The sequence below is a fragment of the Arachis ipaensis genome, chromosome B8, assembly GCF_059453495.1.
Source record: "Arachis ipaensis isolate K30076 ecotype BB chromosome B8, ASM5945349v1, whole genome shotgun sequence".
Taxonomy (NCBI): Eukaryota; Viridiplantae; Streptophyta; class Magnoliopsida; order Fabales; family Fabaceae; genus Arachis; species Arachis ipaensis.
In genome coordinates this window covers 82637987-82662733 of record NC_142443.1, presented here as the reverse complement: position 1 = coordinate 82662733, position 24747 = coordinate 82637987, and the positions used below count along the sequence as shown (strand labels likewise).

General features: G+C 39.9%; 1 non-coding gene across 1 annotated transcript; it reads right to left on the bottom strand.

Annotated features, from left to right (window-relative positions):
• Positions 1 to 506: 506 nt before the first annotated feature.
• On the bottom strand, positions 507 to 614 carry LOC148548616 (small nucleolar RNA R71). The gene has a single exon (XR_015897071.1). It is a non-coding gene; the product is annotated as a small nucleolar RNA R71 (small nucleolar RNA).
• Between the last annotated feature and the right edge of the window lie 24133 nt (positions 615 to 24747).

Below are 24747 nucleotides of genomic sequence, written 5' to 3'. Positions count from 1 at the left end.
TTCTTGTTGAGGCTGATCCTGAACCTGAAAGGACTCTGAAGAGGAAGCTAAGGGAAGCTAAAGCACAACTCTCTGGAGAAAATCTGACAGAAATTTTCGAAAAAGAAGGAGACATGGCCGAAAATAATAATAATGCAAGGAAGATGCTTGGTGACTTTACTGCACCTAATTTCAATTTACATGGAAGAAGCATCTCAATCCCTGCCATTGGAGCAAACAATTTTGAGCTTAAACCTCAGTTAGTTTCTCTAATACAACAGAACTGCAAGTTCCATGGACTTCCATCAGAAGATCCTTTTTAGTTCTTAACTAAATTCTTGCAGATCTGTGATACTGTTAAGACCAATGGGGTTGATCCCGAGGTCTACAGGCTTATGCTTTTCCTGTTTGCTGTAAGAGACAGAGCTAGAGTATGGTTAGACTCTCAACCTAAAGATAGCCTGAACTCTTGGGATAAGCTGGTCACGGCTTTCTTAGCCAAGTTCTTTCCTCCTCAAAAGCTTAGTAATCTTAGAGTGGATGTTTAAACCTTCAAACGGAAAGAAGGTGAATCCCTCTATGAAGCTTGGGAGAGATACAAGGAACTGACTAAAAAGTGTCCTTCTGACATGCTTTCAAAATGGACCATTCTGAATATATTCTATGATGGTCTGTCTGAGCTATCAAAGATGTCACTGGACCATTCTGCAGGTGGATCCATTCACCTAAAGAAAATACCTGCAGAAGCTCAAGAACTCATTGACATGGTTGCAAATAACCAGTTCATGTACACTTCTGAAAGGAATCCTGCGAAAAATGGGACGCCTATGAGGAAGGGAGTTCTTGAAATTGATACTCTGGATGCCATATTGGCTCAGAATAAAATATTAACTCAGCAAGTCAAAATGATCTCTCAGAGTCTGAATGGATTGAAGGAATCATCCAATAGTACTAAAGAGGCATCTTCTGAAGAAGAAGCTTATGATCCTGAGAACCCTGCAATAGTAGAGGTGAATTACATGGGTGAACCCTATGGAAACACCTATAATCCCTCATGGAGGAATCATCCAAATTTCTCATGGAAGGATCAAAAAGAGCCTCAACAAGGCTTTAATAATGGTGGAAGAAACAGGTTTAGCAATAGCAAGCCTTTTCCATCATCCACTGAGCAACAGACAGAGAATTCTGAGCAGAATCCATCTAGCTTAGCAAATATAGTCTCTGATCTATCTAAGGCCACTTTAAGTTTCATGAATGAAACAAGGTCCTCCATTAGAAATTTGGAGGCACAAGTAGGCCAGCTGAGTAAAAGAGTCACTAAAACTCCTCCTAGTACTCTCCCAAGTAATATAGAAGAGAATCCAAAAAGAGAGTGCAAGGCCATTAATTTAACCATCATGGCCGAACCTACAAGGGAGGGAGAGGATGTGAATCCCAGTGAGGAAGACCTCCTGGGACGTCCAGTAATCAACAAGGAGTTTCCCTCTGAGGAACCAAAGGAATCTGAGGCTCATCGAGAGACCATAGAGATTCTATTGAACCTCCTTATGCCATTCATGAGCTCTGATGAGTATTCTTCTTCTGAAGAGAATGAAGATGTCACTGAAGAGAAAGTTGCCAAGTACCTTGGTGCAATCATGAAGCTGAATGCCAAATTATTTGGTAATGAGACTTGGGAAGATGAACCTCCCTTGCTCATCAATGAACTGAGTGATCCGGATCAACTGACATTGCCTCAGAAGAAACAGGATCCTGGAAAGTTCTTAATACCTTGTACCATAGGCACCATGACCTTTGAGAAGGCTCTATATGACCTTGGGTCAAGGATAAACCTCATGCCACTCTCTGTAATGGAGAAACTGGGAATCTTTGAGGTGCAAGCTGCCAGAATCTCATTAGAGATGGCAAACAACTCAAGAAAGCAGGCTTATGGACAAGTAGAGGACGTCCTAGTAAAGCTTAAAGGCCTTTACATCCCTGCTGATTTCATAATCCTAGACACTGGAAAGGATGAGGATGAATCCATCATCCTTGGAAGACCCTTCCTAGCCACAACAAGAGCTGTGATTGATGTGGACAGAGAAAAATTGATCCTTCAACTGAATGAGGACAACCTTGTGTATAAAACTCAAGGATCTCCTTCTGTAACCATGGAGAGGAAGCATGAAAAGCTTCTCTCACTACAGAGTCAACCAAAGCCCCCACAGTCAAACTCTAAGTTTGGTGTTGGGAGGCCACAACCAAACTTTAGGTTTGGTGTTGAACCCGCACATTCAAACTCTAAGTTTGGTGTTGGGAGGTTCCAACCTTGCTCTGATTATCCGTGAGGCTCCATGGGAGCTCACTGTCAAGCTATTGACATTAAAGAAGCATTTGTTGGGAGGTAACCCAATGTTATTTAATCATATCTATTTTATCTTCTTTTTTTGTTATTTTGTGTTTTATTAGGTTGATGATCATGTAGAGTCACAAAAACTACTGAAAAATCAAAAACAAAATGAAAAATAGCATTGAAAATAGCACACCCTGGAGGAGAGGCATGCTGGCGTTAAACGCCAGAAACAAGCATCTGTCTGGCGTTTAACGCCAGAAACAAGCACCAAGTTGGCATTTAACGCCAGAACCAAGCATCTACCTGGCGTTAAACGCCAGAAACAAGCTATATTTGGGCGTTTAACGCCAGAAATAGGCAGCAGTCTGGCGTTAAACGCCAGGATTGCACAGCAAGGGCGTTTTACATGCCTAATTGGAGCAGGGATGTTAAGTCCTTGACCCCACTTGATCTGTGGACCCCACAGGATCCCCTCAGGACCTGTGGACCCCACAGGGTCCCCACATCTTCTTCTCTCTCCTCTTCATACCTTTTCATAACTCTCTTCCCCAAATACCCTTCACCAATCAACTCAATCACTCTTCCCCATCACCTCTTCACCACTCACATCCATCCTCTCTTCCCCAAAAACCCCACCTACCTTCAAAATTCAAAATATTTTCCCTCCCAAACCCAACCCTAATGGCCGAAACTTAACCCTCCCCCCACTCCTATATAAACCCCTCATTCCTTCTTCATTTTCACACAACACAACCCTATCTTCACCCTTTGGCCGAAAATACCTCTCTCTCCCTCTCCTCCATATCTCTTCTTCTCTTTCTTTCTTTCTTCTTTTTCTCGGGGACGAGCAAACATTTTAAGTTTGGTGTGGTAAAAGCATAGCTTTTTGTTTTTCCATAACCATTAATGGCACCTAAGGCCAGAGAAACCTCTAGAAAGAGGAAAGAGAAGGCAATTGCTTCCACCTCTGAGTCATGGGAGATGGAAAGATTCATCTCAAAGGTCCATCAAGACCACTTCTATAAAGTTGTGGCCAAGAAGAAAGTGATCCATGAGGTTCCTTTCAAGCTCAAAAAGAATGAGTATCCAGAGATCCGACATGAGATCCAAAGGAGAGGTTGGGAAGTTCTCACCAACCCCATTCAACAAGTCGGGATCCTAATGGTTCAAGAGTTCTATGCAAACGCATGGATCACTAGGAACCATGATCAAAGTGTGAACCCGAATCCAAAGCATTGGCTCACCATGGTTCGGGGGAAATACTTAGATTTCAGTCCGGAAAATGTAAGGCTGCCGTTCAACTTGCCAATGATGGAAGAGAACGCACGCCCCTACACAAAGAGGGGTCAACTTTGATCAAAGGTTGGACCAAGTCCTCGTAGACATATGTGAGGAAGGAGCTCAATGGAAAATTGACTCAAGAGGCAAGCCGGTTCAATTAAGAAGGCATGACCTCAAACCAGTGGCTAGGGATGGCTAGAGTTCATTCAACGCTCAATCATTCCTACTAGTAACCGGTCTGAAGTTACTATAGACCGGGCCATCATGATCCATAGTATCATGATTGGAGAAGAGGTGGAAGTTCATGAGGTTATACCTCAAGAACTTTACAAGGTGGCTGACAAGTCCTCTACTTGGGCAAGGTTAGCCTTTCCTTACCTCATTTGCCACCTCTGCAATTCAGTTGGAATTGACATAGAGGGAGACATCCTCATTGAAGAGGATAAGCCCATCACTAAGAAAAGGATGGAGCAAACAAGAGATCATGGACCTCAATATGAGCATGAGGAGATTCCTCACCATGAAAACCCTGAGATGCCTCAAAGGATGCACTTTCCTCCACAGAATTATTGGGAGCAAATCAACACCTCCCTAGGAGAATTAAGTTCCAACATAGGACAACTAAGGGTGGAGCATCAAGAGCATTCCATCATCCTCCATGAAATTATAGAAGATCAAAGTGCTATGAGGGAGGAGCAAGAAAGACAAGGAAGAGACATAGAGGAGCTCAAGAGCACCATTGGTTCTTCACTAAGGTGGACTCATTCCTTAATCTCCTTGTTTATTTATTTTCTATTTTCGGTTTCCATGCTTCATGTTTAATTATGTTTGTGTCTTTACTATATGATCATTAGTGTCGAAGTGTCTATGCCTTAAAGTTATGAATATGAATCCATCACCTCTCTTAAATGAAAACTGTTCTAAAAACAAAAGAACAAGAAGTACATGGTTTTGAATTCATCCTTGAAACTAGTTTAATTATTTTGATGTGGTGGCAATACTTTTTGTTTTCTGAATGTATGCTTGAACAGTGCATATGTCTTTTGAATTTGATGTTTATGAATGTTAAATATGTTGGCTCTTGAAAGAATGATGAAAAGGAGACATGTTATTTGATAATCTGAAAAATCATAAAAATGATTCTTGAAGCAAGAAAAAGCAGTGAATACAAAAGCTTGCAGAAAAAAAAGAGAAAAGAAAAATGGCAAAAAAAAAAAAGAAAAAGAAAAAGCAAGCAGAAAAAGCCAAAAGCTCTTTAAACCAAAAGACAAGAGCAAAAAGCCAATAGCCCTTAAAACCAAAAGGCAAGGGTAATAAAAAGGATCCAAGGCTTTGAGCATCAGTGGATAGGAGGGCCTAAAGGAATAAAATCCTGGCCTAAGCGGCTAAACTAAGCTGTCCCTAACCATGTGCTTGTGGCGTGAAGGTGTCAAGTGAAAACTTGAGACTGAGCGGTTAAAGTCAAGGTCCAAAGCAAAAACAGAGTGTGCTTAAGAAACCTGGACACCTCTAATTGGGGACTTTAGCAAAGCTGAGTCACAATCTGAAAAGGTTCACCCAGTTATGTGTCTGTGGCATTTATGTATCTGGTGGTAATACTGGAAAACAAAGTGCTTAGGGCCACGGCCAAGACTCAAAAAGTAGCTGTGTTCAAGAATCAACATACTGAACTAGGAGATTCAATAACACTATCTGAACTCTGAGTTCCTATAGATGCCAATCATTCTAAACCTCAATGGATAAAGCGAGATGCCAAAACTATTCAAGAGGCAAAAAGCTACAAGTCCCGCTCATCTGATTGGAGCTAAGTTTCATTGATATTTTGAAATTTATAGTATATTCTCTTCTTTTTATCCTATTTGATTTTCAGTTGCTTGGGGACAAGCAACAATTTAAGTTTGGTGTTGTGATGAGCAGATAATTTATACGCTTTTTGGCATTGTTTTTACATAGTTTTTAGTATATTTTTCTTAGTTTTTAATTAAATTCACATTTCTGGACTTTACTATAAGTTTGTGTGTTTTTCTATGATTTCAGGTATTTTCTGGCTGAAATTGAGGGACCTGAGCAAAAATCAGATTCAGAGGTTGAAGAAGGACTGCAGATGCTGCTGGATTCTGACCTCCCTGCACTCAAAGTGGATTTTCGGGAGCTACAGAACTCCATATGGCACACTCTCAATTGCGTTTGAAAGTAGACATTTAGGGCGTTTCCAGCAATATATAATAGTCCATACTTTGCCTGAGTTTAGACGACGCAAACTGGCGTTGAACGCCAGTTCCATGCTGCATTCTGGAGTTAAACGCTAGAAACAGGTTGCAAAGTGGAGTTAAACGTCAGAAACAGGTTACAAACTGGCGTTCAACTCCAAGAGAAGCCTCTACACGTGTAAATCTCAATGCTCAGCCCAAGCACACATCAAGTGGGTCCCAGAAGTGGATTTCTGCATCATTTACTCATTTCTGTAAACCCTAGTAACTAATTTAGCATAAATAGGACTTTTTACTATTGTATTTACATCATCTTTGGATATCTTTGGATTATCTTTTGATCTTTTTGATCATGTTTTGGGGGTTGGCCATTCGGCCATGCCTGGACCTTATCACTTATGTATTTTCAACGGTAGAGTTTCTACACTACATAGATTAAGTTGTGGAGCTCTGCTGTTCCTCATGAATTAATACAAAGTACTACTATTTTTCTATTCAATTCAAGCTTATTCCTTATCTAAGATATCCATTCGCACCCAAGAACATGATAAATGTGATGATTATGTGACGCTCATCATCATTCTCACCTATGAATGCGTGCCTGACAAACACTTCCGTTCTACATGTAAACAAGCTAGAATGAGTATCTCTTAGATATCTAATACAGAGGACCAAGTCCGAGATATTAGAATCTTTGTGGTATAAGTTAGAACCCATGGACGGCTATTCTTGAGATCTGGAAAGTCTAAACCTTGTCTGTGGTATTCCGAGTAGGATCTGGTAAGGGATGGCTGTGACGAGCTTCAAACTCGCAAGTGCTAGGTGTAGTGAAAGACACAAAAGGATAGTAAATCCTATTCCAGTATGATCGAGAACTGACAGATGATTAGCCATGCAGTGACAGTGCATTGGACCATTTTAACAGAGAGGATGGGATGTAGCCATTGACAACGGTGATTCCCTACATAAAGCTTGCCATGGAAGGGAGTAGGAATGATTGGATGAAGACAGCAGGAAAGCAAAGGTTCAGGAGGAACGAAAGCATCTCTATACGCTTATCTGAAATTCTCATCAATGAATTACATAAGTATCTCTATCCCAGTTTACATTTTATTTATGTTTTTATTATCAATTTACCATAACCATTTGAATCCGCCTGACTGAGATTTACAAGGTGACCATAGCTTGCTTCAAGCTGACAATCTCCGTGGGATCGACCCTTACTCACGTAAGGTTTATTACTTGGACGACCCAGTGCACTTCCTGGTTAGTTGTGCAAAATTGTGACTAAGTGTGATTCACGTTTGAGAGCACCAAGCCATTGGTGCCATTGTTGAAGATCACAATTTCGTGCACCACCTATGCACGTGAAAGCTTCAAAGCTCAACCCAAACACTCACCGAATGGGCCCCGGAAGTGGATTTCTGCACTATCTGCACTTAGTTACTCATTTTCTGTAAAGCTAAGTTACTAGTTTATGTTTAAAAACTACTTTTAGGGATTCATTTTGAACTCAAGATATTTTACATCTCATATTGTATCCTCTATGGCATGAGTCTCTAAACCCCATAGGTGGGGGTGAGGAGCTATGCTGTGTTTCAATGGATTAATGAAATTACTACTATTTTCTATTCAATCACAGTTGCTTCTGTTCTAAGATACTCACTCGTACTTCAATATGATGAATATGACGATCCGTGACACTCATCATCATTCTCAAATTTATGAATGCGTGCTTGACAACCACTCCCGTTCTATCTGAGCTCAACGTAATCATTGGGCGACAGCTTGAGTGCGTATCTCTTGGGTCTCTGATCCACGGACCGAGTCCGTGAGATTAGAATCTTCGTGGTAGAGGCCAGAACCAATTGGCAGCATTCCTGAGATCCGGAAAGTCTAAACCTTGTCTGTGGTATTCCGAGTAGGATCTGAAACGGGATGACTGTGACAAGCTTCAAACTCGCGACTGTTGGGTGCAGTGACAGTGTCCAAAAGGATAGAGAGATCCTATTCTGACACAAGTGAGAACTGACAGATGATTAGCCGTGCGGTAGCTGTACCTGGTATTTTTCATCTAAGACGAGAGATCCGAGAGTTGATTAGGCGTACAAAAACCGTACCTGGTATTTTTCATCCGAGAGGACAGATGGTAGCCATTAACAACGGTGATCCACCAACATACAGCTTGCCATGGAAGGAAGCCATGCGTGTTTGGAGAAGAAGATAGTAGGAAAGCAGAGATTCAGATGACAGAGCATCTCTGGAACCTCAACCTGTTCCTCATCACTGAATCACAAGTATTATTCAATTCATGTTATTTACTTTTCATAAACAAAATCAGTTTTATCACTAATCTCCTGACTAAGATTTATAAGATAACCATAGCTTGCTTCAATCTGACAATCTCCGTGGGATCGACCCTTACTCACGTAAGGTATTACCTGGACGACCCAGTGCACTTGTTGGTTAGTTGTGCGGAGTTGCAAAGGGTGTGATTACAATTCTGTGCACCAAGTTTTTGGCACAGAAGATCCTATGGCATTGCCATGGATCACAATATGGAGGACATTTCGGAGGTGAGCAAACAGCCACAAAGGTTCTCCAATGTGGCTTCTACTAGCCTACTCTCTATAGAAACTCCCGAGAGTTTGTACGTAACTATGATAGCTGCCAGAGAGCTGGTAATCTGCCTCACAGTTATGCCATACCTCAGCAAGGGATCTTAGAGATTGAGTTGTTTGATGTATGGGGTATTGACTTTATGGGGACTTTCCCACCATCATATTCAAACACTTATATTCTGGTGTCAGTAGACTATGTATCTAAATGGGTAGAGGCAATTACAACACCCACTAATGATACGTAGACAGTGATGAAGTTCCTCCAGAAGCATATCTTTAGCAGGTTCGGTGTCCCTAAGAAACTGATCAGTAATGGAGGCACTCATTTCTGCAATAAACAGCTTGACTCTGCTTTGGTCTGATATGGAATTAACCATAAAGTGGCAACTCCATATCATCCACAAATAAATGGGCAGGCTGAAGTCTCAAATAAAGAACTAAAATGAATCCTGGAACGGACTGTAAGTACCCGTAGAAGGGATTGGGCAAGAAGTCTGGATGATGCTCTGTGGGCATATTGAACCACATTCAAGACTCCTATAGGGACCTCTCCATATCAGCTTGTGTATGGAAAAGCCTGTCATCTGCCAGTGGAACTGGAACACAAGGCCTACTGGGCAACCAGGTCCCTAAACCTTGATGCTAAGGTAGCTGGAGAGAAAAGATTACTCCAGTTGAATGAGCTGGAGGAGTACAGACTCAATGCTTTCAAAAATGCTAAAATTTATAAGGAGAAAGCAAAAAGGTAGCATGACAGAAAGCTGTCATCAAGAGTCTTTGAGCCAGGACAGAAGGTTTTGCTGTTTAACTCTAGGCTCAGATTGTTCCCTGGGAAATTGAAATCCCGGGAGAAGGGACCATATGTGATTACAAGTGTGTTACCATATGGATATGTAGAGCTTCAGAATATTAACTCTGCCAACAAGTTCATTGTTAATGGACAGAAAGTCAAGCATTATCTTGAAGGCAATGTTGAGCAAGAATGCTTAAGACTGAGACTAGATTAAAGCTCAGTAATGTCAAGCTATTGATAGTAAAGAAGCGCTTATTGGGAGACAACCCAATCTTATTTATCAATGTTAATTACTTTTTCATTTCATTTTCCATTGTTATTTTATGTTTTCTTTAGGTTGATGATCGTGTGGAGTCATAAATATAGCTGCAGAATTAAAGAGGAATCAAAAACAGCATAAAAATAGCACACCTTGGAAGACAGGCTTATTGGCGTTTAAACGCCAGTAAGGATAGCAGAATGGGCGTTTAACGCCCATGCAAGCAGCATTATGGGCGTTAAACTCCAAAATAGGCAGCATTCTGGGCGTTTAACGCCAGAAATGGCAGCATATTGGGTGTTCAGAAAAACGTCCAGTAAAGAAGGATTCCTGGCGTTTAACGCCAGCTAGGGTATCTGGCTGGCGTTAAACGCCCAAAGAGGCAGTCAAGTGGGCGTTAAACGCGAGAATGGATAGCATTCTGGGCGTTTAACACCATGATGAAACAAGGGAGGTAATTTTGTTTCCAATTCGATTTTTTTCAACTTTTCATGTTTTAATTCATAATTTTTTCATCAAACATATTTTAAACGTTCATCTTTCAATTTCTATTTTTAAAAATTAATAATCTTTCCAATTCTTTTTAATTCTTTTCAATTTCTTCCAAAACGTTTTCAAAACTTACATATCTTTTCAAATTCTTTTTCAACTCTTTTTAATAATTCTTGTATACAGTAATAAGTTTTCATAATTAATTACATCATTCTTTTTCTACTCCATTCTATCTTATTTTGCTCGAGCACGAGCAAATCTTTTAAGTTTGGTGTGGAAAAGCTTAGCTTTTTGCTTTCCATAACCATTAATGGCACCTAAGGCCAGAGAAACCTCTAGGAAGAGGAGCAACAAAAGCAAGGAAGAGATATTGAGGAGCTCAAGAATTCCATTGGTTCTTCAAGAGGAAGATGAAGCCACCATCACTAAGGTGGACCCGTTCTTTAATCTCCTTGTTTATTTTCTTTTCTGTTTTCGGTTTTTATGCTTTATGTTTTGACTATGTTTGTGTCTTCATTACATGATCATTATTCTTTAGTGTCTATGTCTTAAAGCTCTGAATGTTTCATGAATCTTTCACCTTTCTTAAATGAAAAATTTTTTCTATAAAAGAAAAAGAAGTACATGAATTTCAAATTCTATCTTGAAAATAGTTTAATTATTTTGATGTGGTGGCAATACTTTTTGTTTTCTGAATGAATGCTTGAACAGTGCATATTTTTTATAGTAAAGTTTATGAATGTTAAAATTGTTGGCTCTTGAAAGAATAATGAAAAAAGAGAAATATTATTGATAATCTGAAAAAAATCATAAAATTGATTCTTGAAGTAAGAAAAAGCAATGAAAAACACAAAGCTTGTGAAAATAACCCTTTAAACCAAAAGGCAAGGGTAAAAACGATCCAAGGCTTTGAGCATTAATGGATAGGAGGGCCCAAAGGTATAAAATCCTGGCCTAAGCAGCTAAATCAAGCTGTCCCTAACCATGTGCTTGTGGCGTGAAGGTGTCAAGTGAAAAGCTTGAGACTGAGAGGTTAAAGTCGTGGTCCAAAGCAAAAAGAGTGTGCTTAAGAACTCTGGGCACCTCTAACTGGGGACTCTAGCAAAGCTGAGTCACAATCTGAAAAGGTTCACCCAGTTGTGTGTCTGTGGCATTTATGTATCCGGTGGTAATACTGGAAAACAAAATGCTTAGGGTCACGGCCAAGACTCATAAAGTAGCTATGTTCAAGAATCAACATACTAAACTAGGAGAATCAATAACACTATCTGAATTCTAAGTTCCTATGGATGCCAATCATTCTGAACTTTAAAGGATAAAGTGAGATGCCAAAACTGTTCAGAAGCAAAAAGCTACTAGTCCCGCTCATCTAATTGGAACTAAGCTTCATTGATATTTTAAAATTTATTGTATTTTCTCTTCTTTTTATCCTATTTTGTTTTTAGTTGCTTGGGGACAAGAAACAATTTAAGTTTGGTGTTGTGATGAGCGGATAATTTATACGCTTTTTGGCATTGTTTTTAGGTAGTTTTTAGTATGTTTTAGTTACTTTTTTATTTTATTTTTATTAGTTTTTATGCAAAAATCACTTTTCTAGACTTTACTATGAGTTTGTGTGTTTTTCTGTAATTTCACGTATTTTCTGGCTGAAATTGAGGGATCTGAGCAAAAGTCTGATTCAGAGGCTGAGAAAGGATTACAGATGATGTTGGATTCTGACCCTCCTGCACTCGAAATGGATTTTCTGGAGCTACAGAAGCCCAATTGGCGCGTTCTCAATTGCGTGGAAAGTAGACATCTTGGGCTTTCCAGCAATATATAATAGTCCATACTTTGCCCGAGGTTTGATAGCCCAAACTGGCGTTAAACGCCAGCCAGAGAACCTTTTCTGGTGTTAAACGCCGGAACTGGCACCAGAACTGGAGTTAAATGCCCAAACTGGCACCCAAGCTGGCGTTTAACTCCAAGAATGGCCTATGCACTCAGCCCAAACACTCACCAAGTGGGCTCCGGTAGTGGATTTTTGCACTATCTGCACTAAGTTACTCATTTTCTCTAAACCTATGTTACTAGTTTAAGTATAAAAACTACTTTTATGGATTTATTTTGCAACTCATGACATTTTACATCTCATATTGTATCCTCTGCGGCATGAGTCTCTAAACTCCATAGGTGGAGGTGAGGAGCTCTGCTGTGTTTCAATGGATTAATGCAATTACTACTGTTTTCTATTCAATCACACTTGCTTCTGTTCTAAGATACTCACTCGTACTTCAATATGATGAATATGATGATCCGTGACACTCATCATCATTCTCAAATTTATGAACGCGTGCTTGACAACCACTCCCGTCCTATGTGAGCTCAACATAGTCATTGGGCGATAGCTTGAGTACGTATCTCTTGGGTCTCTGATCTACGGACCGAGTCCGTGAGATTAGAACCTTCGTGGTAGAGGCTAGAACCAATTAGCAGCATTCCTGAGATCCAAAAAGTCTAAACCTTGTCTGTGGTATTCCGAGTAGGATCTAGAATGGGATGACAATGACGAGCTTCAAACTCGCGACTGTTGGGTGCAGTGATAGTGTGCAAATGGATAGAGAGATCCTATTCCGACACAAGTGAGAACCGACAGATGATTAGCCGTGCGGTAGCTGTACCTGGTATTTTTCATCCGAGATGAGAGATCCGAGAGTTGATTAGCCGTACAGAAACCGTACCTGGTATTTTTCATCCGAGAGGACGGATGGTAGCCATTGACAACCGTGATCTACCAACATACATCTTGCCATGGAAGGAAGCCATGCGTGTTTGGAGAAGAGGATAGTAGGAAAGTAGAAATTCAGACGACAGAGCATCTCCGGAACCTCAACCTGTTCCTCATCACTGAATCACAAGTATTATTCAATTCATGTTATTTACTTTTCATAAACAAAATCAATTTTATCACTAATCCCCTGACTAAGATTTATAAGATAACCATAGCTTGCTTCAAGCCGACAATCTCCGTGGGATCGACCCTTACTCACATTAGGTATTACTTGGACGACCCAGTGCACTTGCTGGTTAGTTGTGCGGAGTTACAAAGGGTGTGATTGCAATTTCGTGCACCAGGACACCATATCTGCTGAAGATGTTCTTTTGGAGGAACTTCATTACTTCTCTGGTGTCATTAGTGGGTGATGTTATTGCTTCAACCCATTTAGACACATAATCTGCTGCTACAAGGATGTAGGTGTTTGAGTATGAAAGCGGGAAGGGTCCCATGAAGTCTATACCCCATACATCAAACAACTTGATCTCTTGGATTCCCTACTGAGGCATTCTGTGACCATGTTGGAGATTACCAGCTCTCTGGCAACTGTCACAGTTACGGACAAACTCTGTAGAATCCTTGAAGAGTGTGGGCCAATAGAAGCCACTTTGGAGAACCTTGGTGGCTGTCTGCTCACTTCCGAAATGTCCTCCATAGTCTGAGCCATGGTAATGCCATAGAATTCTCTGTGCCTCTTCTTCAGACACACGTCGCGGGATTATTCCATCCGAGCATCTCTTAAAGAGATATGATTCATCCCACAAGTGGTACTTTGATTCATGCTTGAGTTTTCGGGCCGGCTGCCTGGTAAACTCCTTGGGAATGAACCATATAGCCTTGTAATTTGCAATGTCTGCAAACCATGGTGTTGTCCGGATGGCAAAGAGTTGCTCATCTAGAAAGAACTCTGATATGTCAGTGGAGGGAGGAGAGGTCCCTACTACTGGTTCAATCCTAGACAAGTGGTCAGCCACTTGATTTTCTGTGACTTTTCTACCTCTATTTTCTATATCAAACTCTTGCAAGAGTAATACCCATCTTATGAGTCTGGGCTTATAGTCCTGCTTAGTGAGCAGATATTTTAGAGCGGCATGGTCAGTATAGATGATGACCTTAGATCCTATTAAGTAGGATCTGAACTTGTCATTGGCATAAACCACTGTAAGTAGTTCCTTTTCTATAGTAGTGTAGTTTTTTTGCGCATCACTTAGTACACGACTAGCATAATAAATGACATGCAGAAGCTTGTCATGTCTCTGCCGCAGTACTGCGCCAATGGCATGGTCACTGGCATCACACATTTGTTCAAATGGTAAATCCCAGTTGGGTGCAGAGATGATAGGAGCAGTGAGAAGCTTGGCTTTCAGGGTTTCAAAGGCATGCAGACATTCTTGGTCAAAGACAAATGGGACGTCAGTGGCCAAGAGATTACACAGGGGTTTTACAATTTTTAAAAAATCTTTTATGAACCTCCTGTAGAATCATACATGTCCTAGGATACTTCTGATTGCCTTGACATTAGTAGGTGGAGGCAATCGTTTAATCACTTCCACCTTAGCTTGATCTACTTCTAATCCCTTGCTTGAAATTTGATGCCCGAGAACAATGCCTTCAATCACCATGAAGTGGCATTTCTCCCAGTTTAGAACTAGGTTTGTGTCTTGGCATCTTTTCAGAACTAGGGCCAGATGATCAAGGAAGGAGTCAAATGAGTCTCCAAAAACAGAGAAGTCATCCATGAACACTTCAAGGAACTTCTCTACCATATCAGAGAAGATGGATAACACACATCTCTGAAAGGTGACAGGTGCATTGCACAGGCTAAATGGCATTCTTTTGTAGGCAAACACGCCCGATGGGCATGTGACTGCTGTCTTCTCTTGATAAAAAGGTTGCCCTGCTAGACTTTCTAGCATTTGGTCAATAAATAGTAAAGGAAAATGATCCTTCCTATTGGCGTCATTGAGTCTTCTATAGTCAATGCACATACGCCACCCTATAACTGTCCTTTTAGGGATTAGTTCATTCTTTTCATTATGAACTACTATCATGCCTCCCTTCTTGGGAACAACTTGGACAGGGCTCACCCAGGGGTTATCAGAAATGGGATAAATAATCCCAGCCTCCCAAAGCTTAGTGACTTCCTTCTGCACTACTTCGTTCATAGCCAGATTCAGTTGCCTTTGTGGCTACACCACTGGTTTGGTGTTGTCCTTCAGCAGGATTTTATGCATGCATCGGGCTGGGCTAATGCCCTTAAGGTCACTTATAGTCCACCCAAGGGCAGTCTTATGTGTTTTGAGCACTTGAATTATTGCTTCTTCTTCCTGTGGCTCTAAGGCAGAGCTTATGATCACAGGATATGTGTCCTCATCTCCCAGAAATGCATATTTCAGGGAAAATGGTAATGGCTTTAGCTCAAGCTTTGGAGGCTTCTCCTTTTCCTTAGGAGTTTTTAAAGGATCTTCCAAGTCAGGCTGTTCATCAATAAGGATGTCATTCATCCGTTCCTTGAGACTTTTGGCCATATTTACTTCTTCCACCAGGGAATTAATGAGGTCAATGCTCATCCATTCCTTAGGGGTGTTTGGATGCTGCATAGCCTTGACAGCATTCAGTATGAACTTTTTCTCATTGACTCTCAGGGTTACTTTCCCTTTTTCAACATCAATGAGGGTCCATCCTATAACTAGGAAGGGTCTCCCAAGGATAAGGGATGCACTCTTGTGCCTTTCCATATCCAGCACCACAAAGTCAGTGGGAAAAGCAAAGGGTCCAACCCTAACAATGATGTCTTCAATTATGCCTAATGGTATCTTAATAGAACTATCCGCAAGTTGAAGACATATGCGGGTTGGTTTGACTTCATCAGTCAAGCAAAGCTTCTTTATTAATGAAGCAGGTATTAGGTTGATGCTTGCTTCAAAGTCACATAGAGCTGTATTTGTACAAGCATCACCTAGAGTGCATGGTATCATAAAGCTTCCAAGATCCTTAAGTTTCTCTGGTAAGCTATTTTGAATGATTGCACTGCACTCTTTTGTTATAAGGAATGTTTCTGTCTCTCTCTAATCCTTCTTATGACTCAGAATGTCCTTCATGAACTTAGCATAAGAAGGTATCTGTTCAGGAGCCTCTGCAAAAAGGATCTTGATCTCTAATATTTTGAGATAATCCGCAAAGCGGGCAAACTATTTATCTTTTTCCTCTTGACAGTGTTTCTGAGGAAATGGCTTATTATCCTTATATTCATCAATCTTGGTTGATGAAGGCCGAGTGCCATGTGTGTTGGAAGGGGGGTTACTAGCTTGCTTAGGAGGGTTGTTATCAGTATATAACTGGCCTCCTTTGCTTGGTTGTTCAACACCCATATTGCTGCCCCCTTCCTAGCGTTCAACGCCAGGAACACTGTCCCCCTGTTGGGCATTCAACGCCCTTGTTGGTGTCCTCAATTGGGCGTTCAACGCCAGGGATGGATACCCCTTCTTGGCATTGAATACCAATGACATTCCTCTTTGGGCATTCAATGCCTTCAGAGATGTATTGGACATCAGTATGGTGTCCCTCTGTTTGCTTTTCTTTCTTGTTGTACTGAGGTTGGGTGTTTAAGGATTTTCCACTCCTCTGTTGAATAGCCTGGCATTCCTCTGTTATCCGCTTAGATAACTGCTACCTTGATTAACTCAGCTGGGCTTCTACATTCCTATTAGTAGACATTTTCTTAGCATCCTTCTATACCTCTCCTAGGAATCGTAAAGAGATTCACTATCTCCTTGTTTGAAGCCTTGAATGTCTAGTCTGATCTAGGTCATCTTCCTTAGAGGAAAGTATTGATTTAAAAACTTGTCTACTAACTGTTTCCAAGTTTTCAAGCTATCTTTGGGCTAGTTATCTAACCACCTCTTTGCTTGGCCCTTTATAGCAAAAGAAAGAGTAATAGTCTGCAAACATCTTGGTCTACTCCTTCATTGTGTACTGTGTTAGCAATCTTTAAAAAATCTGCCAGGAAGTCAATAGGTTCTTCCTATGTATGTCCAGAGTACTGGTAGTTTTGCTGCACTAGGGTAATGAGTTGAGGGTTTAGTTTAAAGTTACTTGCTCTAATGTGAGGTATGCTAATACTTCTTCCATAGAAGTGAGCAGTGGGATTTGTATAGGATCCCAGAGTTTTTCTGAACTCCTCATTCCCATTTGGGTTCAAGATGAAGAAACGTAGAAGAAGAGAAAGAAGAATAAAGATAGAAGAAGTAGAAGAAAAAATAGAAGTAGAAAAGATAAATAATAATTAAAATATTTTTTGATTTTATTTTATTTATTTATTTATTTCAAAAATTAAGGTTAATAAATTAAAAAGAATTGAAAATTAATGAATCAAATTTCGAAAATAGAAGAGAGAAAAAGAAAGAATTTTCGAAAATTAGGAGAGAGAAGAATTAGTTAGGAGGTATTGAAAAAGAAGAGAGAGAAAACAACTAACTAATTAAGAAAAGATTTTATTTTAAAATTTGAAATTAGAAAAGATAAGAAAAGATAAGATGAGAAATTAAAAAGATCTGATTTTAAAATTTGAGATTAGAAAAGATTTGAAAAAGATTTAAAGATAAGATTTGAAGTTTGATTTTGAAAAAAAAGATTTGATTTTAAAATTTGAAATTTGAAATTTGAAATTGAAATTTGAATTTTTGAAAATTGAATTTTAAAATTTTGAATTTTGAAATAAGATAAGATAAGATTTTGAAAAAGATAAGATTTTTTATTTTGAAAATATTTGAAATTTGAAATTTAAAACTAAGATAAGATAAGATAAAAATTTTGAAATTAAAATCTGAATTTTTAATTAAAAGTTTTTAAATAATTTTTAAACTAAGATAGAAAAGATATTTTTTATTTTTGAGTTTAATGAAGAAAGAGAAAAACAAGTAAAAGATACAAAACTTAAAATTTTTAGATCTAAAGCACCTACTATGCAAAAATCAAGAAGAAAAATACAAAGAGACACCAAACTTATAAATTGTAAGATCAAAACAAATAGAAAAACAAGAACACTTTGAAGATTAAGAAGAACACCAAGAACAAAACTAAAAAAAAAATTCAAAGAACACAAGTACACCAAAAAAATACCAAACTAAAAATTTTTAAACACGAAAACACAACTTTTGAAAATTATAAAAGAAAGACACAAGAAGACAACAAACTTAAAGATTGACACAAGATTTAAACAAAAACAAAAGGTTAAACAAATAAAAGAAAAAAATTTATGAAAAATGTTTTTGCTTTTTTTCAAAAATAAAGAAGAAGAAAATAAAAATAAAATAAAATAATATAACAACATTAAAGATAATACCTGATCTAGGGAATAAGATAATCCGCCAGTTGTCCAAACTTGAACAATCCCCGGCAACGGTGCCAAAAACTTGGTGCACGAATCCCCACACTTCGCACAACTGTACCAGAAAGTGCTCTGGGTCGTCCAAGTAATACCTGAGCGAGTCAGGGTCGATCCCACGAGGATTGTGTCTTGAAGCAAGCTATGGTTATCTTACAGGTCTTAGTCAGGCGAATCAAGAGGTTGTTGGTTTGAATTTGGTTGAAAGCATAAGCGGAATAAAAAGTGTATAAAATATTTTGTAAATTTAAATGGAACCAGTGATAAGAAGATGGTTAAGGATTGGAGCTGTAACACCCTAACTATCAAAATGTCATGCTTCCGGCTGCGCCACTTTGATAGCTCCGGTAGTATGACGACTCTTATAATATTTAATACTAAAATATGAGCATGATTAAAACTTAAATCGTATTACCGCTCAAGAGACTTTTTAATAGATAACATACATTGGTGCACAAATTGTGAATCACACTTTTCACAACTCGTACCACTGACCAGCATGTGCACTGGGTCGTCCAAGTAATACCTCACGTGAGTAACGGTCGAATCCCACGGAGATTGTTGGTTTGAAGCAATCTATGGTTATCTTGTAAATCTTAGTCAGAAAGTCAATTATGTTTATCAGTTGAATTGCAAATAAACGAGAGAGCATGGATTAAAGGTTACTTGTTATGCAGTAATGGAGAATATGTTGGAGTTTTGGAGATGCTTTGTCTTCTGAATCTCTGCTTTCCTCTGTCTTCTTGTTCACGCACGCACGTCCTCCTATGGCAAGCTGTGTGTTGGTGGATCACCGTTGTCAATGGCTACCTTCCATCCTTCCAGTGAAAACTATGCTCACGCGCTCTATCACAGCACGGCTAATCACCGGTTGGTTCTCGATCCGGTTGGAATAAAATCCTTTGATTCCTTTGCGTTTGTCACTAACGCCCAGCCTTCAGGAGTTTGAAGCTCGTCACAGTCATTCAATCCTTGAATCCTACTCGGAATACCACAGACAAGGTTTAGACTTTCCGGATCCTCATGAATGCCGCCATCTATTCTAGCTTATACCAGGAAGATTCTGATTAAGAGATCTAAGAGATACTCATTCAATCTAATATAGAACGGAGGTGGTTGTCAGGCACACGTTCATGGGTTGAGAATGGTGATGAGTGTCACAGATCATCACCTTCATCACAGTTAAGCGCGAATGAACATCTTAGATAGGAACAGGCGTGTTTGAATAGAAAACAGAAATACTTGCATTAATTCATCGAGACACAGCAGAGCTCCTCACCCCCAACAATGGAGTTTAGAGACTCATGCCGTCAAAGAGTACAAAGTTCAGATCTAAAATGTCATGAGATACAAAATAAGTCCCTAAAAGCTGTTTAAATACTAAACTAGTAGCCTAGGTTTACAAAAAATGAGTAAACTATGATGGATGATGCAGAGATCCACTTCTGGGGCCCACTTGGTGTGTGCTGGGCTGAGATTTAAGCAATTCACGTGCAGAGGCCATTTGTGGAGTTGAACGCCAGTTTTTGTGCCAGTTTGGGCGTTCAACTCCAGCTTTTGATCCTTTTCTGGCGCTGGACGCCAGAATTGGGCAAAGAACTGGCGTTGAACGCCAGTTTACATCATCTATCCTTGTGCAAAGTATAGACTATTATATATTTCTGGAAAGCCCTGGATGTCTACTTTCCAACGAAATTGGAATCATGCCATTTCGAGTTCTGTAGCTCCAGAAAATCCACTTTGAGTGCAGGGAGGTCAGAATCCAACAGCATTAGCAGTCCTTTTTCAGCCTGAATCAGATTTTTGCTCAGCTCCTTCAATTTCAGCCAGAAAAATACCTAAAATTACAGAAAAACACACAACTCATAGTAAAGTCCAGAAATATGAATTTTTCCTAAAAACTAATGGAAATAAACTAAAAACTAACTAGATCATACTCAAAACTATATGAAATTAACCCCAAAAAGCGTATAAAATATCCGCTCATCACAACACCAAACTTAAACTGTTGCTTGTCCTCAAGCAACTAGACAAATAAAATAGAAGACTAATAGGTTGAGAAGCAATAATATCTCAGAGTTTTTGAGTGAAGCTCAGATTCTAATTAGATGAGCGGGACTAGTAGCTTTTTGCTTCTGAACAGTTTTGGCATCTCACTTTATCCATTGAAGCTCAGAGTGATTGGCATCTATAGGAACTTAGAATTCAGATAGTGTTATTGATTCTCCTATTTCAGTGTGATGATTCTTGAACACAGCTATTTTATGAGTCTTGGCCGTGGCCCTAAGCACTTTGTTTTCCAGTATTACCACCGGATACATAAATGCCACAGACACATAATTGGGTGAACCTTTTAGATTGTGACTCAGCTTTGCTAAAGTCCCCAATTAGAGGTGTCCAGAGTTCTTAAGCACACTCTTCTTTTTTTTGCCTTGGACCTTGACTTTAACCGCTCAGTCTCAAGTTTTCACTTGACACCTTCACGCCACAAGCACATGGTTAGGGACAGCTTGGTTTAGCCGCTTAGACCAGGATTTTATTCCTTTAGGCCCTCCTATCCACTGATGCTCAAAGCCTTGGGATCCCTTTTATTTGCCCTTGCCTTTTGGTTTTAAGGGTTATTGGCTTTTTGCTCTTGCCTCTTGGTTTTAAGAGCTTTTGGCTTTTTCTGCTTGCTTTTTCTTTTTCTTTCTCTCTTTTTTTTTTCTGCAAGCTTTGTTCTTTGCTGCTTTTTCTTGCTTCGAGAATCATTTTTATGATTTTTCAGATTATCAATAACATGTCTCATGCTCATCATTCTTTCAAGAGCCAACATATTTAACAGTCTTAAACAACAAATTCAAAAGACATATGCACTGTTCAAGCATTCATTCAGAAGACAGAAAGCATTGCCACCACATTTAACTAATTAGAATTTCTCTTATTAAAACTTGAAATTTTATTGCCTCTTATTCAAAAGATCTACTACTTTATTCATGTTTGCTGATGATGAGAAAAATAAACTATAGCTTAATTGGAGATAAAATCAAAATAGATACTAATTACTACTATATGACTCCTAAGGTAAACTTCTATAAGGACACTATCACAGAGTTAAGGCAGAAATTGGAAATTAACAACCTTTATTCTGGGGGAACGGGGGTTCCTCTGATCCTTGGGGTGCTCGGTCCTACAAGAGAAGACTTTTGGCGCTTCAATTCCCTTAAGTCACGCCCTTGCTCCTCTTGTTCTTTAAACATATAGGTCAGCATTTGACTGTGTTCCTTCTGTTCTTTTATTATTTGCTCCATAGCTTCCCGTATCTTGGTAACAGACGTCTCAAGATACTCCCAGTATATAGATTGAGGGATTTCTGGGAGGAATTCCTGTGCTCTCTTCTTGATGGGATCATCCTGTGCTTGTTGTTTTTCCATTGATGCTTTGGTGATTGGCTTCTCAATTGAGATATACTCAGTTATTCCCATCCTCACTCCAGCGTCCTTGCAGAGTAGAGAAATCATGCTTGGATAAGCCAACCTGGCCTCTTTAGAATTTTTGTTAGCAATTTTGTAGAGTTCAGCTGAAATCAACTGATGAACCTCCACTTCCTTTCCCATCATGATGCAATGGATCATCACTGCTCTTTTAACTGTGACTTCAGAACGGTTGCTAGTAGGCAACAGAGAATGCCCAATGAAGTCTAGCCATCCTCTGGCGACTGGTTTGAGATCCTCTCTCTTGAGTTGATTTGGGACACCCTTTGTGTTGGTGGTCCACCTGGCTCCAGGGATACATATGTCCTCTAGAATCTTATCCAGGTCAATGTCTGCTCTCATCATCCTCCTGTTGAAGGAGTCTAGATCGTCCTTTAGCTGAGGTAGCTTTAAGATCTCTCTGATCTTGTCAGGGGTGGTATGAACAATCTTTCCTCTGACCATGCTCCGAAATTCATATAAGGTAGTTCCAGATAGTTTTTGCTTGTCAGTCTGCCACATATTAGCATAGAACTCCTGGACCATGTTCCTTCCAACTTTCGTTTCAGGATTAGCTAGGACTTCCCAGTTCCTGATTCGAATTTGCTCCTGGATCTCTGGATATTCATCTTCTTTCAGATCGAATCTAATTTCTGGGATCACTGATCTCAGACCCATTATTTTAAGATAATGGTCTGAATGTTCTTTAGATAAGAACTTCCCTTGATTCCAAAGTGGTTTTGGAACGCTCTCTTTCTTGCCTCTTGGAGTGGGTTGTTTTCCTTTAGGAGCCATGATCTTAGTGATCTCGGATAAACACACCAAACTTAGAGGTTTGCTTGTCCTCAAGCAAAAGAAAAGAAAGGAGAGGGATAGAAGGAGAGCTAGGTGCAATTGTTGATAGAGGAGGAGAGAGGCTGACCCCAAATTTAAAGGGATGGAGGGGTGGGTTTTCGAAAAATTGGAAAAAGATAAGATAAAAAGAAAGATAAGATAGACGATATAGTTTAATTTTGAAGAGATATGATAGATTTTTGAAAAAGATAAATCTGAATTTTGAAAAAGATATGGATTAGTTGAAAAGATTTTAGAGTGAAAAAGTTAGATTTGTTTTCAGAAAAGATTTGAAAAGAGTTGGATTGAATTTGGAAAGAGGGATTTTTAGAAATTAAGGATTTTAGAAATCAGGGTTCTTAACATGTTCATGTAAAAATCAAGCATTGAAACATAAAATTTGAAATTAGAATGGAAATACGTGTGGAAAAAATGAATTTGGCTCCTCCCTACCTTCCTGGCGTTTGAACGCCCAAACACTGCCTGTTATGGGCGTTCAGCGCCCAAATGCTGCTCTCTTGGGCGTTCAACGCCCAGCTGCTGCCATTACTGGCGTTCAACGCCCAATGGGTGCCCATTTCTGGCGTTGAACTCCCAGATTGCTACCATTACTGGCGTTCAGCGCCCAGTGTATGCCCATTTTGGGCGTTGAACGCCCAGAATGCACTTTTACTGGCGTTTTCTTGCCAGTGAGCTCTTTTTCTCTGTTTTGTGTGCCGAGGTCTTCTGTAAATGATTCCTCACCTTAGTGTCAGTGAACTTTATATAAACAAATAAAAAATAAAAATAAAATAAAAAAATAGGGTAAAATGCTTAGAGGATTGTTGCCCCATGGCTGGGTTGCCTCCCAGTAAGCGCTTCTTTATTGTCTCTAGCTGGACCTTGCTGAGCTTTTAATCTAGCTTTAGCCTTGAGCATTCTTGCTCAATGTTGCCTTCAAGATAATGCTTGATTCTCTGTCCATTGACAATGAACTTCTTATCAGAATCAATATCTTGAAGCTCCACATAACCATATGGTGATACACTTGTAATCACGTATGGTCCCTTCCACCGGGATTTCAGTTTCCCGGGGAATAGCCTGAGTCTAGAGTTAAACAACAGAACCTTCTGTCCTGATTCAAAGATTCTAGATGACAGCTTTCTGTCATGCGACTTTTTTGACTTTTCTTTATAAAGCTTGGCGTTTTCGAAAGCTGTGAATCTGAATTCCTCTAGCTCATTTAGCTGGAGTAATCATTTTTCTCCTGCTAGTTTGGCATCAAAGTTTAGGAATCTGGTTGCCCAGTAGGCCGTATGTTCCAGTTCCATGGGCAGGTGACATGCCTTTCCATACACGAGTTGGTATGGAGATGTCCCTATAGGGGTCTTGAATGCTGTCCTGTAAGCCCACAGAGCATCATCCAAGCTCCGTGCCCAATCCTTTCTACGGTATTTACTGTCCGTTCCAGGATTCTCTTTAATTCTCTATTAGAGACTTCAGCTTGCCCATTGGTTTGTGGATGATATGGAGTGGCCACCTTGTGGCGAATTCCATACCGAACCATGGCAGAGTAAAGCTGTTTATTGCAGAAGTGAGTGCCCCCATCACTGATTAGTACTCTAGGGACACCAAACCTGCTAAAGATGTGTTTCTGGAGGAACTTCAGCACCGTTTTAGTATCATTGGTGGGTGTGGCAATAGCCTCAACCCATTTTGATACATAGTCAACTGCCACCAGAATATAAGTGTTTGAGTATGATGGTGGGAAAGGTCCCATGAAGTCAATTCCCCATACGTCAAACAACTCAATTTCTAAGATTCCTTGTTGAGGCATGGCGTAACCATGGGGCAGATTACCAGCTCTTTGGCAACTGTCACAGTTACCTACAAACTCTCGGGAATCTTTATAGAGTGTGGGCCAATAGAAGCCACATTGGAGGACCTTGGTGGCTGTTCGCTCACCTCCGAAATGGCCTCCATATTGAGATCCATGACAATGCCATAGGATTCTCTGTGCCTCTTCTCTAGGCACACACCTACGGATTATTCCGTCTGCACATCTCTTAAAGAGATAAGGTTCATCCCACAAGTAGTACTTTGCATCAGTAATTAATTTCTTCTTTTGTATCCTGTTGTACTCCTTGGGTATGAACCTTGCAGCTTTATAGTTTGCAATATCGGCAAACCATGGTGCTTCCTGAATGGCAAATAAATGCTCATCAGGAAACCTTAGAGATCTCAAGAAAGGGGAAGGACGTCCCTTCCACTGGCTCTATCCGGGACAGATGATCAGCCACTTGGTTCTCTATCC